Here is a 21503-nt window from a genome sequence, read left to right as displayed (position 1 = left end):
AACATGCTCATATTTCTATGCACCCACCAAAACCCTAAACCCTTTCTGTTTGTCTGGAAAATGCAATTTTGCCTCCTCCCTTAACAAACCACCCTAAGTTCTACATTTTCTACTCCCTTTTCAACCCCATTCGTAGCCATGGCCGATGTTCAGGTATCACAATTCGAGAAAAAGAAGAAAAGCAAATCTAAAGGATCCGATTCGATAAGCCCCACAATTGACGCCATTGATTTCTTGATAAAGCCCCAGAGCTATGCTCCTGCCATTGAGACACTTCCCAGTGGTCGATTCTACTTAAAAATTATGACAATTGCATGTACGTACTGGACACTACACCACCATTCCCTCTGGTTTCTCCCCATAGAAACGCCCCTTGCCTGAGCACGTTAAACACGGTATTTTTAATCTCAATAAACCCGCGAACCCCTCGTCCCATGAAGTTGTGGCGTGGATTAAGCGCATTTTGCGAGTTGAGAAAATTGGGTGATGATGCCAAAAATCGTATCTGGTAGATCCCGGGTTGAGGACTGACATGGAGCACGAACAACGTCTTCCGGTACCTGAAACAAAAGCAACAAAGTGTGTGCTCATCGCCCCTCCGAAACTTAAGTCAGAAAGAGGAATTGGGAAAAAGCATATAATACAACTATATTGTAAAAGCGTACCTGAATGATGAGCATTGGTTCTGTATTTATAGATGTTGGTGATCGAGTTGTAAAAGGATTCAACCACTTAGAGTCCTTACCCTTATCAAATAAGAGTGATTGAGTTATACTATAATTACTCCTTGGCATTTGACATGGACTATAATACATTTGATGTTTGGGTAAGGACGAATATAAAGAGTTTGAGTTATAAGAGGACTAAAACACGTAAAAGGCTCGAGACGAGGACAATATTTTGGCATGTGGGCCGACCTTAGCAAGGCCAAATTATTAGGCCCGACCACATTTTAGAGGATATTTGAAGATGAGAGTGCTCGAGATATTGACCTCAGGCTATGCTTGAAAGTTTGGGGTTGGGCTATAATTTTTGTACACATCATAGGCCCCTATGCATCCATGTCAGAGCTCATGTGCAATGTAGAAGTTTCTGGCATGAGATGCATAAGGATATTAGGTTCAAGAATAGACATGCTCATGTCGAGATGATAGGCCCCCGAGCACATAGTTTAAGATAGTAAGTATTGACTATTTTAAAAGTTTGAAAAGAATGAGCTCGATCTCAAGGCTCATTAAAAATCTTGAAAGGAAGGATTTGATCGTCTTTGTTGAAATTTTTGAAAGAACTGAGCTTGACTTCGACCTTGTAAAAGAATTTGGCATGAATGAGCTCGACCTCGAGCTTTACCAAAATTTGAAATGAAAGAGCTTGGCCTCGAGCTTTGTGAAAGAGTTGAAATGAAAAGGCTTGATAGATAGGTCAAGAATCATATAAGAGACTAAGCTCAATCCTATTCTGAATATAATTATCCCAAGCTCTTTGACTGGGATTTTGACAATGTATTGAGCTCGAGGATAGGCCCCTGAGCCCAATATTAAACAATTATCCCGAGCTCGTCAAAATTTTTGAGAACTCAGCTGAATGAACTCGGGATGAAAAATAACATCGAGGTTTTTACTTGGAGCTGAAATTTTGGGATGTGTGAATAGGGCGACGTTTAGGTACTTGCACAAGGCAAGGTTTATGTTCTTGTACGAGGCAAGGCTATGGGTGCTTGATCGGTGTAAGACTTAGAGTGCTTGCGTAGTGCAAGGCATAGGGTGCTTGTTCGGGGCAAGACTTTATACTAATTTATCGACTAGCTGCTTTAGACGTTAAACATGATTTAGCTGCATGCTCGGGACACAACCCTACACTAAATGTAGGAGTTGATTTAGCTGCATGCTCGTGGCACGGCTTCACGCTAAGTGTTAGAGTTTATTTAGTTGCGTGCTCAGGGCACGACCTTACGCTAAATGTCGGAGATGATTTAGCTGCATGCTCAGGGCACGACCTTACGCTAAATGCAGAAGTTGATTTAGCTGCGTGCTCGAGGCACGGCCTTATGCCAAATGTAAGAGTTTATTTAGCTGCATGCTCGAAGCACGACTTTACACTAAATGTAAGAGTTTATTTAGTTGCATATTCGGAGTACGGCCTTACGCTAAATGTAAGAGTAGTTGCATGCTCGGGGCACGACCTTACGCTAAATGTAGAAGTTGATTTAGCTGCGTGCTTGGGGCACGGCCTAAAGCTAAATGTAAGAGTTTATTTAGCTACGTGCTCGGGGCACGGCCTTACGCTAAATGTAAGAGTTTATTTAGTTACATGCACGGGGCACGACCTTACGCTAGATGTAAGAGTTATGTAGAAGTTGATTTAATTGCGTGCTCGGAGCATGGCCTTACGCTAAATGTAAGAGTTTATTTAGCTGCATAACCGAGGCACGGCCTTACGCTAAATGTAAAAGTTTATTTAGCTGCATGCTCGGGGCATGACCTTACGCTAAATGTAAGAGTTGATTTAGTTGCGTGTTCGGGGCACGACCTTACGCTAAATGTATACTTTTAAAGATTGAAACACAGATCATATAATGTATGTTGTATGACTGACATCTTTTAAAGATCCATAATATTTATTCTAGCATGTACGTACGAGCTTCTATTTTAATCTCAACTAATTATGACAGTTGTTCCATATTAGCAGTGTAAAAGCTATAGGCAAATAATGGTTTCATAATATTTTCAATGCATAGCTTTTGTTCATTAAAATGTAAATCAATAAAATCATTAAAAGCTCAAGCACTTATCTAACATAACAAATCAATTGCTCAAGTGCATTCATTAGTTTCGAATTACAAAGTTTCCATTTTCACAATGATGATTAATTCTTGAAGCTATAGTTCTCATGTAAAACTTAGCAAAATTATGCAGGTGTCCTGAATTGATGTCTAAGCAAAATTTCCACATGAATTTTAGAAATTGACATTTTTCTTTTTGTTAATTATCGTCAACATGAGTGCAAAGAATTTTATTTGAAGGTAAGCTTCGTTTTTATATTTTTATAATTAAGTGCGTGCATTCCCATAGACTAGTTGAAATTACATTATATCCCTATCAATACATAAATGGCATGCTATCAAAAGATGAACATGATAAGAAAATGGAAAGGCTAGCATGGTGAAATATCCATAGTTGAATTGCTTGGGGAATATAAAATTCACAACAGAATAAAAAAATGAATATCTCCGTTAGGCAAAAACATACCCGGGTTTAGAGCTAGGTGTTGTGTATCTCCATCTAAAACATTGACTTATTCGCATTATCTTTAGTTTGCATGCACTTGCAAGAACAATTCCTTTGAGATGACCATCTTCAATATCGAGGCCCCCGGTAGCAATAAACAAATATTTTCTCGGTGCTGATAAATTTCCAATCATAAACGATTCCATGGACATGGAATGTAAATTGAAATTTCTAATTCCTCAATAGATTGCTTCTGGCGTTCTCCCACATGATTTAATTAAAATAGATGATAGCTTAAAGAGAACCAGTAAAACCATGGGGCCCAATAATCAGTTTGTGAAACACAAATAAGAACCATTAGCAGCAAGTTAACATGTCCAAAGTGCCTTATGAAGCTAGATGCAGTGAGACCCAATAAATGTTTAGCCCAAGTCCTTTTAACATTAAAGTAGAATAAAAAGAGACCTTCCCATGAGTCCATGACTTTACATTGGGCCCAAAAGGAATAAATAGGACGAGTGCCAATAAAATGACTTTGAGAAGTTATGTGGTCCGATCAAAATTAATCCTGGTGAGAAATTTCCATGAAGTTTGGGCCCAAGTCTGCTAAAGCCTAATAATAAAACCCAAAGTAAATTCTTTCAATCCCTCAAAACCAGATTGCAAGTTAGGCCCAAAGTGACCCATGGATATTTTGTCCTAGCCAAATAGACCCGAATAAAACAATCAAAATTTGGAGAAAAATCCATCTGGAAGAAGGACAATTTGTTGCAAAAGATTGCGTGTGCCTAGGAAAAAGTAACCTAACCATTAATGCTTGAAGCAGTGAAGGACCTCGAACAACCCATGAATAAGCAATCGGGCCGGTCTAAAAGGAAGAGAGTAGATTCACGTGGCTGTAGGTTTTACGACAATTTAGACGGCTAAAAAAATTGCGCGGAGCTACCATATTTCATCAAATGAATTGCTTAAAGATCCACGTCTCAAATTATTTTTGAGGACTTGTCACGATTCTCGAAACCCCACCAAAGAAATCCTAATTATGAAGTGCGGAGTCGTTGTCAAAGTCTGCATTGGTTATTACATACAAAACACACGTACACGACTACAAGAAATGAGGGCTACCTTGGACCCTACTGCTGAAACAAATTTATACATACCCACGCACGGAGAGAGAAGCCGACAACTGGAATTAGAGCTGCCTATTGCTGAAATAAATTAATATATACACACTTTGGCAGCGGGAGCTTTGAAGAACATATATATTTTACACAAACAAGGTTGACGGTTGCTATTTTTATATAGATACTCCCACCAAAAAAAAAACAGCCTTGGAGAGAATTGTGGCTATTTGGAAGAGGCTAAACATTAGGGCTAGAGTTAACTATGAATCGAAGCGGATTGAGGGGGATTTTTGTTGTGAGATTCGAACCATGGTATTTTGCTTCCAGAATTTTAATTACACTGTGAAATCGTGTTTTGTGAAAATGCAACTCTATTAAATTGGCACTTTCATCTGGATGGCGACATGTGGTTGAACCTTGGCTGTTGGATTGATTCTGGAACCTTCCATTATAATGTGCCGTTTCACTTGGTACTCGCATTGACTCCATTACGCATTTTACTCTTGGTCTTTGAGAGAGAGAGAGTGAGAAGAAAAATCCTTCGTCTGGTTAGGGTTTGTTCTGCTTGATACTGTGGCCCAAATATCTGATTTGAGGCCTTAAATGTGAAAGTCTTAGTGATTTCGTTTAGATATTGTGAGTGATCATCTATAATGATTTGTGTCCTTTTCTATTGTGATGTTTTGAGAGGGATGCAGCGAAGTTTCTTCGTGATTCTTCGAAGGTTTTGAGTCGATCTTGAGAGATAAGTATCTTTACTTCATCTCAGTGTATTTGTTGAACTCTTGTAACCCTTCATTGCCATTTTTTGGCTATTATAGTGCAACCGAGCATAATCCAACTTGTTGGATGTTCAACGGGGGATGTAGGTGTTAAATGTGGTTGCCGAACCTCCGGGGCTTAGGCCGAAAGAAATCTTGTGTCGATTCTTTAATTTTTTTGCACAGTTTTACTTTTGGTCGATTTCAATTTCTTGCTTTTTGGTTTAATATTTTGTGACCTTTTGCCTTACAGTAGTATCAGAGCCATACTGAGGAGCAAGATACCCAGATCTTGGAGAGAAAGGTGGATCTTCGATAGATCTTGAATTTTTTGGAACTGTTGAAAAGCAGATTTGAACTGCCTCGAGTCATTGAACTCGCTCGGTGAGAATCTTTTTCAACTAACTGCATATTACATTTGAGAAATTTGTGTTTCTTAAACTTTCCCTGATTTTCCAGTACACCGTTGAAACCCCCTTGAGACTAATCTTTGTCCAGTGGCTCTTACGAGGCCACTGGAATTTGAGATAAATCAAGTTCGGGTGTGTAACTTGGGAGAATCTAGTTGGAGAGATCTGTGAAACCTTATAATCTAATCCTATTAATTGGTTTTCTACTGATTGATTAAGCCTGCTCTCTCTGTTGATATTTCTTGATTGGTGAAATCATTTATTATTTTGTGATTTACTGTGATTTCAAAGTTGACAATTTAAGGTTTTTGTTTACAACTGTTTTGATTTTTGCTAAAATCTTGTTTTGTAATCACTTGCATGCATTATGGCTACTGTAAAATTTGAAGTGAGTCAATTTGATGGTAAAATTGATTTTGATATGTGGAGTCAGAAAATGAAAGCCATTTTGATGCAAATGAAATGTGCTAAGGCATTAGATAATTCATGGCATGAGGGTTTAGCACCTAATAAGAAATCTGAACTTGAGGAAATTGCTTGGAGTACCATATTTCTGTATTTGTCTGGTAATGTGATCGGAGAGGTAGGTGAAACTACTACCACCTTTGATCTTTGGGTCAAACTTAAGGCTAAGTATGAGATCAAAACCACTCCAAACAAATATTTTCTTCTAAAACAATTTTTCTCCTTTAAAATGGATCCTACAGTTGACATAGAAAAGAACCTTTGTAGGTTCACAAAACTTACCCAAGACTTGGCCAATTGTGATGAAAAACTTTCAAAAGATCAATTGGCTGTAGTTCTGTTAAACTCCATAAGTGACAAGTATAAGGACATTAAAGTTGCCCTTGAATATGGTAGGGAAGAACTCACTGTTGATGATATAACCAATGCTTTAAGGAATTAAGCTTTAGAAATTAAGGCTGAGTCAAGTAACAGTCGTACTGGAACTAATTTCTTAATTAAAGGAAAATCTTTTGAAAAACATATACAAAATTTTAAGTTTTCAAAAACTAATAAAAGATGGGTTGACAAAAGTAAGACAAAAAATAATGCAAAAGGTAAAAAATGCTATTATTGTGGAAAGCTTGGTCATTTTGCAAAAGATTGTTTTAAAAAGAAAAATGATTCAAAAGAAAAGGGCATTGATGGAAGTAATGCACTGGCATATGATAAAACTAAAACATAAAATGGTTTTGTGTTAGTAAGTGCTGAAAATGCCTAAGTAATGAATGGATACTTGACTTAAGATATTCTTTTCATATGTGCCCCAACAAAAACTATTTTATAAATTTAGAAAGAACCAAAGGGGGACAGGTTATAATGGGAAACAACTTTGCATATAAAGTGAGTGAAATTGAAACTATCAAATTATTACTAGAAAATGGTAATGTTTTGTTTCTAGAAAACACAAGACATGTCCCAGATTTGAAAATGAACTTAGTGTCCTTAGGAATTTTAGATGACAAAGAGTTTAACATAATTATGGGTCAAGGACATATAAAAATTCTTAGGGGAAATGACTTGGTCACTTCAGCCCCTAAGAGACATGGCCTTTATTGTCTGAATGCAAAACCTTTGCTTGGTTTGACTGCTTCTGTTGTATCTAAAAAATTTACCTTGGCAAAGCTGTGGCATGATAGGCTTGGTCATATTGGAAAAAAGGGTTTAAAAATTTGCATTCAAAAGGTGTTTTTGGAAAACATAATCTTGATGATTTTGACTCCTGTGAACACTGTATTTAACTTCCTTTTCAAAGTGGAATTCATAAGTCCAAACAAAGACTTGAATATTTACATGCTGATCTGTGGGGTCCTGCTTCTGTCTCTACTTTAACTGATTTTAAATTTTTTTACTAATAGTTGATGCTTTCTCAAGAAAAATTTGGATTCATCTACTAAAGTCTAAAGATGAGACATTTCTTGCTTTTAAGAACTGGAAAATTCAAGTTGAAAATTAGATTGATCTTAAAATAAAATATTTAAGAACTGATAATGGTTTGAAATTTTGTAATTCTGAATTTGATAATCTTTGTAAGGAATATGGCATCATGAGATACAAAACTGTTCCACACATTCCTCAACAAAATGGAATGGCTGAAAGAATGAATAGAACTATGTTAAACAAAGTTAGATGCATGCTATTAAGCTTTGGACTGCCTAAAACGTTTTGGGGGTGAAGTAGTTAAAACTGCAGCTTATCTGATTAATGGACGTCCTACTAGTGCACTAAACTTTGCTATTCCTGAAAATATGTGGTCTAATAGTGCTGTAAATTACTCTTATCTGAAAATATTTGGTTGTGCTGCCTATGCTTATCAAAATGTTGGTAAACTAGAACCAAGATCATTAAAGTGTGTTTTCTTGGGTTATGATGAACATGTTAAAGGGTACAGGCTATGGGTTAAATCTGAAAAGGTTATAGAGTAATAATTAAAAAGGATGTAGTCTTTAATGAATCCTTGATGCCATGTCTTGAAGGAAAAGAAAATAACTTGACTAAAAAAGATGTCCAAATTGAGGTGGAGCATTCCTGTAGTAACCAGAATATTTCTGTAACTACTGCAGAAGGAAATGAAAATGAAGAACATGTTATTTTACCTGAAACTAAAGATGAAACTGAACATGTTGAAGAGGCTGATTCTGCAACTCTTCCCCTTGATGAGTATCAACTCAAAAGAGATAGGGAGAGAAGGTAAATCAGACCCTCCACTAGGTTTGATAGTGATACTTTTGTATCCTTATTTACCTACCAAGACCTAATTGAAAATGAGCCAAACACTTTCGAAGAAGCCATGAAATGTAAAGAAAGAAAAAATTGGAAAATGGCCATGGAAGATGAAATGTCTTCACTCCTTAAAAATAAGACATGGATTCTAGTTGATAAGCCCAAAGGACAAAAATTAATTGATTGCAAGTGGATTTATAAAATAAAATCTGGAGAAGGTGATGATAAAAATATAAGATATAAAGCTAGACTTGTAGCAAAGGGTTTCACACAAAAAAGAAGGTGTGGACTATATTGAAATTTTTTCTTCTGTTGCTAGATGTTTACTTGCACTTGTCACACAATTTAAATGGGAACTTGATCAACTAGATGTTAAAACTGCTTTCCTGTATGGAGAATTAGATGAAATAATATACATGAAACAACCAATTAGTTTTGAGAAAGGGAATCCTGAAAACACTGTTTGTTTGTTAAAGAAATCCTTGTATGGCCTAAAGCAGGCACCTAGGCATGCCTAGGCAGTGGTACAAAAGATTTGACACTTTTGTCTTGAAACTTGGATTTAAAAGAAGCCAATATGATACTTTCTTGTACTGCAAAGGCAGTGGAGTTGAAAACTCATTATATCTGATCCTGTATGTGAATGATATGCTGCTAGCTAGTTCTGATAAATCAAAAATTGATGATATTAAATCAAAGTTAAGTTCTAAGTTTGATATGAAAGACCTTGGTGCTGCTAAAAGAATATTGGGCATGCAGATTTGGAGAAACAAGGATAAAAATATGCTATTTTTAAATCAATGTGAGTATGTGTCTAAAATCTTGAAAAAATTTAACATGCATGATTGTAAGCCTGTAACTACTCATTTTATATTATCTTCTGAATTTTGTCCTAAATCTGAAGATGAATATGCCAAAATGTCAAAAATTCTGTATGCTAATGTAATTGTCTCTGTGATGTATTTGATGATATGCACCAGACCTGATCTTACATCTAGTATTAGCATTTTAAGTAGATTCATGAGTAATCCTGGTGAAGAACATTGGCATGCTTTAAAATGGTCATTGAGGTACCTAAAGGGGTTATCAAACTTAGGTTTAGTGTTGAAATCAGATAAAAATGGGATATGTTTGAAAGGCTATACTGACTCTGATTTTGCTGGAAATAAAGATAATAGAAAGTCAACCTCATCCTACTTTTATACACTATGTGGTACTGCCATTAGTTGGAAGTCTCAACTTCAGAAAATTGTAGCTCTATCCTCTACTGAGGCAGAATATATAGTAGCAACTGATGCTGTTAAGGAGGGGATTTGGTTAAATGGTTTATTGACAGAAATGAGTTTTAATGTTAATCCCACTGTGGTATTTTCTGATAATCAAAGTGCCATTTACCTAAGCAAAAATCCCATGTTTCATGACGGATCAAAACATATTGATGTTAAGTATCATTTTGTAAGAGGTATAGTCTCAAAAGGTGAAATTAAGATTGATAAAGTTTCTACTCATTTTAATCCATCATATATGGGTACAAAAGTAATTCCATTAAACAAATTCCTAAACTATTTGAAACTTTTATCCGTTGATACTTTGTAATTTTTTGTACAGGTAAATAGAGCAAATGATAATGAGTTAAGGATTTGCTCTTGGCTATACTACAGTTCTAAAATTCTGGTAGCAAGGTGGAGAATGTGAGATTCGAACCATGGTATTTTGCTTCCAAAATTTTAATTACACTATGAAGTCGTGTTTTGTGGAAATGCAACTCTATTAAATTGACACTTTCATGTGGATGGCGACAGGTGGTTGAACCTTGGCTGTTGGATTGATTCTAGAACCTTCCATTATAATGTGTCGTTTCACTTGGCACTCACATTGACTCCATTACGAGTTTTACTCTTGGTCTTTGAGAGAGAGAGAGAGAAGAAAAACCCCTCGTCTGGTTAGGGTTTGTTCTACTTGATACTGTGGCTCAAATCTCTGATTTAAGGCCTTAAATGTAAAAGTTTTAGTGATTTCGTTTAGATATTTTGAGTGATTATCTGTAATGGTTTGTGTTCTCTTCTGTTGTGATGTTTTGAGAGGAATGCAGTGAAGTTTCTTCGTGATTCTTCGAAGGTTTTGAGTTGATCTTGAGAGATAAGTATCTTTACTTCATCTCAGTGTATTGAACTCTTGTAACCCTTCGTTGCCATTTTTTAGCTATTATAGTGCAACCGAGCGTAATCCAACTTGTTGGATGCTCAACGGAAGATGTAGGCATTAGATGTGGTCGCTGAACCTTCGGAACTTAGGCCGAAAGAAATCTTGTGTTGATTATTCAATTTTCTGCACAGTTTACTTTTGGTCGATTTCAATTTCTTGCTTCTTGGTTTAGTATTGTGTGGCCTTTTGCCTTACATTTGTCATACCAGTAGCATCTTTCCCTTGCTTTTGACAGAGAAACTGATCGTAAGATGAATTTTTTCGGTGGCCTTGTTATGTAACAAAGACGATTGGGTTTGCACAAGAATTTTAGAGGCGGAGAAGAATGATTCCCAAGCGCCGATCAGAATAAACTACCATGGGCAATCATGTAGGTGAACAGCCATTGTTGTGGGAAATATCCCGATGAATTATGAATTCCATTGACGTTTACTAAGTAATTTTTTTAAATTCTGGATTTTGGAAACAGAAAGAGAACTGGATTTTTGAATTTGAGATCATTGGTTGAGGAATTGCTCGGAATCATTGTCCTTCCAGTGACTTTTTAAATGTGGTGAGAACATGGTTAATGTATCACTTCCCACAGACGGCGCCATTGATGATACTAAAAATTGTATCTGGTAGATCCCGAGGTTGAGGACTAAGATGGAACACGAACGGCATCTTTCGGTACCTAAAACAAAGGCAAAGAGGTGTGTGCTCGTTGCCCATCTGATGCTTAAGTCAGAAAGGGAAATTGGGCAAAAGCATATAATACAAGTGTATTGTAAAAGCGTACCTGAATTATGAGCATTGGTTCTGTATTTATAGACGTTGGTGGTTGAGTTGTAAAAGGATTCAACCACTTAGAGTCCTTACCCTTATCAAATAAGAGTGATTGAGTTATACTATAATTACTCCTCAGCATTTGACATGGACTATAATACGTTTGATATTTGGGTAAGGATGAATGTAGAGAGTTTGAGTTATAAGAGGACTGAAGCACGTAAAAGGCTCGAGACGAGGACAGTATTTTGGCATGTGGGCCTGACCTTAGCAAGGCCAGATTATTAGTCCTCGACCTCTAAGAAGCCCGACCACATTTTAGAGGATATTTGAAGACGAGAGTGCTCGAGGTATTGACCTCGGGCCATGCTTGAAAGTTTGGGGTCGGGCTATAATTTTTGTACACATCACTGGGCATTCTGGGACTTTGGACCCGAAAGTTACTGGAAATTTGATTGTTTGTATTGATCAGTTACGCGTTTGGTAAAATCCCAGCAGGGACCGGGAAAGAGTATGTCTTTATTACTAGATTGCACTCTAAAGTGCCCGAGGTTGCAAAAGTGACTAGGGCACTTGAGACGCTGACGGGGGTTGTTTTCCAGCAGCAACACTTATTTCTACTGTGAATAGACAACTTAGTATTAGGACTATATATGAGAGTAAGTTGCTAGACTATGATGTCGACAGGCATTTAGTTGTGTTCTGGATTTCCTGTGAGGCAGGGACTTATGTGAAGATTCTGTGTGTGCATTTGGGGCTTTTTTTGGGTGTAGGAGGGCAGATGCAGGAACTAAGAAGAGTGCGCTCAGAGATTTTGGGGGGAGAAGGATAACATGGTGACGATGCACGATGTTATGGATGCACAGTGGATGTATGATAATTATAGGGACGAGAGTTATTTGAGGAGGGTAATTATGCCGTTAGAAGTGGTTTTGAATAGTAATAAGAGGTTAGTGGTGAAGGATTCTGCGGTGAATGCTATATGTTATGGTGTAAAGTATCAATTCCAGGGTTATAGAGGTTTGAAAATGATATTGAGGTTGGAGAGGAAGTTGTGTTAATTGTAAAACCAATTATTTTGTGGCTCATGTAATATTAAAGAATTAATTAAAAGTGGTTAATATTACTAAAACCTTATTGGCCCAATTGAGAAGTGACAATTTTATAATTGTCCACTTTGATGGAAAGTGGGGAGTTTTATAGCCTATAGGAAACTGTCTCTCTCTGTCTATAAATGTTAATGAAACCCATCAATTAATTCATTCAATAAAAGAGAGGAAAAGTGAGAGAACAATTTCTTTAATTTAACAGTTTATTATTTTGCAGATCCAAAATTCTCAATTATTGCAATGGATCAAAGTATGTTTTTTGATCAATTAAATTCATATGTGAAAATCATGAATTCTAAAGATCTTTGCATTAGGGTTTAATTTCTTACATGTGGTATCAGAGCCTTGTTAGGGAATATGTACATTGTATGTGGTAAGAAAAATCAAAAGACACTAATCAAAGTATTATTTAAATCTAGGAAAGCTCAAAAGTTTTAGTGAAACTTAATGTCTCTAAAAACTAAGTTCACGTACATAGCAAATGAAAATGTTTAGTCTTTACCTATAAAAGCTAGATGTTTGGAAGAAATATTCCAAGCACATACAATATTTTGTTTCCCCTCCAATGTCTTCTCATCATTTGAAAGGAGTAAAAAAATCAACTTTAACCGATAAAATAAGGAGTGCAATATGTGAGCATAAGAAAGAGAATCCAACTATTAGCCAAAAAGATATGCAAGCATGGGTGCAACAAAAGTTTGATTTGACTATTAGTCAATCAACAATATCGAACACTCTCAAAAGGGCGTCGGAATATTTCTCAAATGAGATGAAAAATAGCGATGTTAAAAGGCACAAATCGACAAAATATCTTGATTTAGAGAAAGTTTTGTATGAGTGATTTTTTCAAAGGCAAAATAAAGTGAACATGCCTGGAGAAATTATCCGAGGAAAAGCAAAAGAGCTTTTGCAAAAATGTATGGTAAAACTAATCTAGAATTCAGCTTTTCTAGTGGATGGTTAGAACGTTTCAAGGCAAGATATGGAATCAAATCTTACCGACGTTTTGGTGAAAGTGGTTCAGTTATCATGGAGAACATTGAAAATGCTTTAACTGGAATACGATCAAAACTAGATCAGTTTCAGTTGAAAGATATTTACAATATAGATGAAACTGGATTATTTTACCGATTGGAAGCTGATCGTTCACTTGCTACCAAGCAGCTCGAAGGACGCAAAAAAGATAAGGAGAGAATTACTGTTGTTGTTTGTTGCAATAGTGATGGATTTGACAAAGTACCACTTTTGGTTATTGGTAAGTATGCAAATCCTAGATACTTTAAAAATGTGAACATGAACAATCTTAATTACAAGTATCAATCCAACAAGAAAGCTTGGATGACTGGCTTGCTTTTTCAAGATTTTGTTGGTTGGTTTGATAAGAGAATGAATGACAGGAAGGTTCTCTTAATAGTAGACAATTGCCCAACTCATCCAAAGGTAGTTGAAGGCTTGAGAAATGTAGAGTTATTTTTCTTACCTCCTAACACAACGTCTAAGATTCAACCATGTGATGCTGGGATTATTCGAGCATTCAAAGCTCATTATCGTCATCGTTTTTATTCTAGCATCTTACAAGGCCCTGAGGTTGAAGCACCAAATCCTGAAAAAATTAATATTTTGAATGCTATTAATTTTGCTAACATGGCTTGAAATTTTGATGTGAAGACAACAACAATTGCAAATTGTTTTCGGCATTGCAATATTCGGTCAGAAGAAAACAATGTTCCCGAACCAGAAGTTGGTGAATTAGATGAAGATATACAAGGATTAAATGATGTCATCTCTAATTTACACTATAGAAATGTGATGGATGTTGAACATCTTTTGAACTATCCTAACGAGAATGATGCAGTTATGGAATCACCTACAGACGAAGAAATTATTCAATCGGTAATGAACAGTAATGATGATGAGAATGATCCTGAACCAGATGATAGTAGCATTATCCCAAATGTGTCGTCAAAAGAGGCATTTCAAGCAATAGTCACCTTAAGCAACTACTTGCTACAACACGAGCAAAATATTTCGGAAGTTATGCTCTACAAAAAGTTAAGGATGGGGTTCATTTTGATTTAGGTGGGAAGAAAAAATAATAAACTATAGATGCATATTTTCAAAAGGAATGATTATTGTACGGATATTTTTGATTAATTGAAAGATTTTGGTCTATATATATATATTTTTTCTCAATAAAATCCAGTAATTATTACTTTATTTTTATTGGGCCCTTAAGGATTCAATTTTCTTTTTATTATTTAATGCATTTAGCGAGGTTATTACTTTAGTCCATTGGCCTAAGTCGGGATCGAAAGAAATTATTGTATAATCGAGGTTATTACTTTATCGAACATTACTTTATCAAGGTTTAACGGTACAAAGAATATAGAAAAGGTAGAAGCAGTAACATGTAAAATTGAAATTGCAAAACCAATTAATGCACGAAAACATTGGCAGAAGTGTACAATATTGCAGAAGTTAGTTTTGACTGCTTTTGGTTAATCCACATCTATCATTTTAAGATTTAAATTATGGATTAAGTTAAATTATATCTAGTTTAACATCCTTCAGTGCCTTGTTTGTTTATTGTCAATAATGAATATTGTGTGGTAATTATTTTACAAGCAATAATAAGTATGGAAAGTGATTTATTCAAAAGTTTTGATGAGTCATTTATATGAATGTTTTATTTATGTAATTAATGTTTGATTAATGTTGTTTGGTAGTCACCAAAGTGGCCAAACATTATGGCATTTCGAACACTAAATTACATAATTTATTTGTCAATTACTCTTGATAGTTTGATGTTTATAAATGAAAATGACTTTACATTGGTGTCAAGAGTATATCGACGTTCATAGATTATAAAATTATTATGGATTGCCCAAAGGTTGATCAGTTAATTTTATTAATCTTGAACATAATCGTGGTTAATTGATTTACTTGTTCGAATGTGTTTTGTATATCCAAAGATATCATACATGTTTAATTAGAGTATATTTAATTACCAATTAAGTGAAATTAAATTAGCATCATTATATTTATTATGATGGTATAACGTAATATCACCCAAAAGAGAACTACGCTATACATTTATTGTTATCTGAATCTGAAATTAAAACTCAAAGTATTAATGTTAGAGCATTTTATATTTTGCAGTATCTGTTCCTGTTTCTTTGCATTGTCATGCTTCATCTGTACCACCGTTCAATGGACTCAATTTCTCTGAGTGGTGTGAACAAGTCCAGTTCAACTTAGGTGTTTTGGGCTTGGACTTGGCATTTCAAGTTGAGAAACCGCTGATCTTATTGATGAGAGCAGTGCTGATGAAAGATCTATCCATAAGACTTGGGAGAGGTCAAACAGATTAAGCCTAATGTTTATGCGGATGACCTTAGCAAATAATATCAAATCTACTATCCCTAAAACTGAGAATGCTAACCAATATATGAAGTTTGTGGAAGAACGTTCCCAAACAGCTGACAAATCACTTGCTGGTACATTGATGGGTACCTTAACCACCATGAAATTTGATGGTTATCGTACCATGCATGAGCATGTTACTGAAATGAGACTCTTGGGATGACTGTGGATGAGAACTTTTTGGTACAATTCATCATCAACTCCTTGCCTCCTGAGTACGATCCATTTCATATGAACTATAATACCTTAAAAGATAAATGGAATGTGAATGAATTGCACAGTATGCTCGTGCAAGAGGAGACAAGACTTAAGAATCAAAGAACTCATTCTGTACATCTCGTAAGTCATCAAAGAGTTGGAAAGAAATATAAGAAAAGATTTGGAAAGGGCATTAAGCAAGGACCACTAAAGATAAATGAGTCTTCTGCCCAAATCCACAATATGGAACACAAAAAAGGATACGTGTCATTTCTGTCACAAAACTGGGTACCATAAAAAGGACTGCCTGAAACGTAATGCATGGTTCAAAAGTAAAGGTAAGATTATTTCTTATTTATGTTTCAAATCTAATTTGGCAAAAGTTCCTTATAATACTTGGTGGATTGATTCCGGATGTACCACTCATGTTACTAATACGATACAGGGATTCCTTTCAACCCAGACCATAAATCCAAATGAAAAGTTTGTCCTCATGGGAAATCGAGTCAAAGCTCCAGTTGAAGCCATTGGAACCTATCGTTTGATTTTAGATACTGACATCATTTAGATTTATTTCAGACTCTTTATGTACCTTCTATTTCTCGTAATTTAGTTTCCTTATCGAAACTTGATTCTGTTGGATATTTCTTTGATGGTGGAAATGGATGTTTGAATTTGTTTAAACAAAATCATCTTATCGGTTCCGCTATTCTCTGTGATGGCTTATATAAATTAAAGCTTGATAACCTTTTTGCCGAGACTCTTTTAACCTTATATCATAATGTTGGTACTAAATGCGGTTTACTGAATGAACGATCTGCTAACTTGTGGCATAAACGTTTGGGTCACATGTCCAAGGAAAGGATAGAAAGATTGGTAAAGAATGAAATCCTTCCTGACTTGGATTTTAGTGATCTTGAAACTTGTGTGGATTGTATTAAGGGTAAACAAACCAAACACACAATGAAAGGAGCCACAAAAAGCACACAGCTTCTTGAGATAATAGACACCGATATATGTGGGCCTTTTGATGTTTCATCATTTGGTGGGAAAAAAGTATTTTATCACCTTTATCGATGATTTTTCACGTTATGGTTATGTCTATCTACTATATGAAAAGTCTCAAGATATAAATGCTTTAGAGATTTTTGTCAATGAAGTTGAACGGCAATTAGACAGAAAGGTAAAAATTATTAGATCTGATAGAGGTGATGAATACTATGGAAAGTACGATGAAATTGGACAACACCCAGGTCTATTTGCTAAATTTCTTGAAAGACATGGTGATGTTCTCAATACACTATGTCAGGCACACCACAACAAAATGATGTGGCTGAAAGGCATAATCGTATTCTAATAGAAATGATTAGGTGTATGTTAAGTGATTCTTCTTTACCTATATCTTTGTGGATGTTTGCATTAAAGACTTCTACGTATCTGCAAAACAGGGTTCCTAGTAAGGCAGTTCCAAAAACTCCTTTTGAACTGTGGACGGGAAGGAAACCAAGTTTAAGGCACCTGCATGTTTGGGGTTGCCCGATAGAAGCAAGAATTTATAATCCACGTGAAAGGAAACTAGACTCAAGAACAATCAGTGGATTTTTCATTGGTTATCCAGAAAAATCAAAAGGGTATAGATTTTATTGTCCTAACCATAATACTAAAATTGTTGAAACTGGAAATACTAGGTTCATTAAGCATGGTGAACTTAGTGGGAGTTTTGAACCACGAAATGTGGAAATACAAGAAGTTAGAATTCAAGTTTTTCTACCCTCAACTTCTTCTAATGTTGTTGTTCCTCAAATTGTTGAACGACTTGACAATTTATCCGAACAACAAATAAATGATTAAACACCTCACAATGAAGTTACCACTGATGAACTTGCATTAAATGAACCACAATAAATAGCATTAAGAAGGTCACAAAGACAACATAGACCTGCTATTTCTGATGATTATGCGGTTTATCTACAAGAGTTAGAATTTCACTTGGGAATTGTTGATGATGATCCAGTTTCATTTTCACAGGCCATTGAGAGCGCTAATTCTGATAAGTGGTTAAATGCTATAAAAGACGAGTTGAAATCTATGGAACATAATGAAGTCTGGGATCTCGTCGAATTACCAGAATCATGTAAAAGAGTTGGGTGTAAATGGGTCTTTAAGACCAAGCGCGACTCTAATGGTAATATCGAACGATATAAAGCTAGACTTGTTGCCAAAGGTTTTAATAAAAAATGTGGCATTGATTTTAAGGAGACATTTTCACCAGTCTCTAAGAAAAACCCACTCAGAATTATAATGGCTTTAGTAGCTCATTATGACTTAGAACTACATCAAATGGATGTAAAAACTGCTTTTCTAAATAGAAATTTAGATGAAGAATTATATATGGATCAACCTGAAGGTTTTTCAGTTGAAGGAAAGGAACACACGGTGTGTAAGTTAAAGAAATCAATAAATGGACTTAAATAGACTTCACGTCAACGGTATCTTAGGTTCAATGATACCATTACTTCCTTTGGATTTAAGGAAAACGTCGTTGATCGATGTATATATCTAAAGATCATTGGGAGCAAGTTTATATTTCTGATTCTGTATGTTGATGATATCTTGCTAGCTATTAATGATTTTGGTCTATTATATGAGACTAAGAAATTTCTCTCTAAAAATTTTGAAATAAAAGACATGGGAGAGACAACGTATGTGATTGGAATTGAAATATTCCATGATAGGTCACAATGATTGTTAGGGTTGTCTCAGAAAGCATATATCAATAAAGTTTTAGAGAGATTTAATATGAAAAATTGTTCGACGAGTGTTGTTTCAATTCATAAAGGAGACAAGTTTAGTCTCATGCATTATCCTAAAAACGAATTGGAACGCAAACAAATGACAGTTATTCCTTATACATCTCTTGTTGGGAGCTTAATGTATGCTCAGACTTGTACCAGGCCAGACATCAGTTTTGCTGTCGGAATACTAGGCAGGTATCAAAGTAACCCGGGACTTGATCATTGGAAAGCTGCAAACAAAGTATTGAGATACTTGCAAGGAACGAAAGATCACATGCTCACTTATAGGAGATCTGATAACTTGGAGGTCATTGGATATTCAGATTTGGACTTTGCTGGATGTGTGGATACTAGAAAGTCCACATTTGGCTATTTGTTCCTCTTAGCTGGAGGAGCTATATCATGGAAAAGTGTGAAGTAGTCAATCATTGTTGTATCTACTATGGAAGCCGAGTTTGTGGCATGCTTTGAGGCCATAGTTCAAGAAAATTGGCTGCGAAACTTTATTTCAAGACTTGGAATCATCAACAGTATAGCCAAGCTGCTGAAACTTTATTGTGATAATTCTGCATCAATCTTCTTTTCAAAGAATGACAAATACTCTAAAGGTGCTAAACACATGAAATTAAAGTACTTTGTCGTTAAAGAAGAAGTTTAAAAACAAAGGGTGTCAATCGAGCATATTAGCGCCAATTTTATGATTGTAGATCTATTAACGAAAGGATTGCCACCAAAGACATTTAATGAACATTGTCGAAAGGATGGGCATTATTGAAAATTATCATTAACATTATTATGTAATTTATGATGCTTATGTATTGACACTTTGAGCTCATTTATATATTATTTTTGATAAAATATTATTCCTCTCATAATTGCGGGTCATGTACGTGAATGGATTATGTGAATGCTGATATGGATAGTAATTTCAAAGACATTATTGTAATGCAATTATCGAACTTCTCATTATGTGTCATGTTGGGTAGGGACTAATACTGTAGTACATGGAAGGAATTATGCTTATATGATGGTGTAAAACCGTCATGACTCTTATTAGTTTTTACTTAAAGATGATATATTTAATGGCTAATGTATGATGGATTTTAGTTCATGGTATGCGCATTATGTTATATACCATGTAACAAAATAATATTACACGGGCCATGTGGGAGAATGTAAAACCAATTATGTTGTGGCCCATGTAATATTAAAGAATTAATTAAATGTGGTTAATATTACTAAAATCTTATTGGCCCAATTAAGAAATGGCAGTTTTATAATTGTCTACCTCTCTCTGCCTATAAGTGGAGAGTATTATGGTCCATTGGAAACTACCTCTCTTTGCCTATAAATGTGAATGAAACCCATCAATTAATTCATTCAATAAAAGAGAGGAAAAGTGAGAGAACGGATTCTTTAATTTAACAGTTTATTATTTTGCAGATCTAAAATTCTCAATTATTGCAATGGATCAAGGTATGTTTTTTGATCAATTAAATTCATATGTGAAAATCATGAATTCTAAAGATCTTGACATTAGGGTTTAATTTCTTACATTAATGACTACCAAGGGTGAGGCAATTGCTATGGGGATTGCGGAGATGACAAATGCGATCGTGGACCCCGTTGGCCCCCACTCTTTGGAAATGAAAATGAATGGAATAGTTTTATTGAAAAATGAGTGATTGAAAAAGAAAAAAAAATTCAATTTACGTATAATATTATTTTATGAAAGATTGTGTGGTTGAAAATAGGAGAGAAAAAAATGGAATATAATGAAATTAAATGTAATGAGATTCAAACGGGGAGAGTGGTAATGGATAGGAATACGTATCCTAGGAATTGGGGGTTGGGGCCAAGGGCTTCAATGAAGAAGAAACTGATTGTGGAGGGGAAGTTGGATAAGCATGTGAAACCAAATGAGAATACCCCGGCTGAGTGATTGAGGAATATTGCCCTGCCTACTGGAGGTGATTCTATGGTTGCTGGTCTTGCAGCAGCTGCAGAGCCACAGTTGGCCGCTCCCACGAAAGTGGTGACACTGGTGAGTGCTGTTGATGAAGTTGAGAAGAAAAAGAAACACAAGGACAAGAATGATGAAGAGGAGGGATGTAAGCGCAAACTAGACAAGGTTGATGGTAGCCCTGCACAAGATGTTAAAAAAGCTAAGGTCTCTTTGGAAGCTGAAGAGACCATGCAGATGAAAGAGAGGGTTAAACTGAGGAAGGTAGATGAGGTTGAGACTGTGGAAGTTGGGAAGAAAGAGAAGAAGAAGAATAAAAAGAAAAACAAGGGTGGTGAAGATGCTGTAGATGTTAGTGGCGAGAAATTGAAAAAGGATAAGAAGAAGAAGGATAAAGCCAATGCAGATTCTGGGATCTTGGATGGGGAGAAGTCCAAGAAAAAGAAGAAGCACGAGGATGAAAGAAAACTCTGTTTTACCTGATGATAATGCAAATGGAAGTGAAAAGAAGGAGAAGAAGAGAAAGAAGCACAAAGACTAGGTGCGGGGAGCAGAGTACTGGCTTCAATCAAGGAATGGGAAAGCTTATTGTAATGCTATACGCCATTTTGCATTAGATCAAATGGTCTTAAAATCGGATCCCCAACCTTGAGCTTTCAGCTATAGTTTTGGTTCAATAATATGGTAGTTTTAGCATGTTTGTTCACCTCAATTGTGCTTGTATATAATGCTTAATGTATTAACTTATTCAATCTGGATATTTGGGAACTTTCTGTGCTAGGTGTTGCTGTAATTG

At 35.6% G+C, this 21503-nt stretch overlaps 1 pseudogene; it reads left to right on the top strand.

Moving 5' to 3' along the window:
- Positions 1 to 138: 138 nt before the first annotated feature.
- Positions 139 to 21190, top strand: LOC111392764 (annotated as a pseudogene).
- The last annotated feature ends 313 nt before the right edge of the window (positions 21191 to 21503 follow it).

Source organism: Olea europaea, unplaced genomic scaffold (assembly GCF_002742605.1).
Source record: "Olea europaea var. sylvestris unplaced genomic scaffold, O_europaea_v1 scaffold973, whole genome shotgun sequence".
NCBI classification, from domain to species: domain Eukaryota; kingdom Viridiplantae; phylum Streptophyta; class Magnoliopsida; order Lamiales; family Oleaceae; genus Olea; species Olea europaea.
This window is presented reverse-complemented; position numbering and strand designations above follow the sequence as displayed.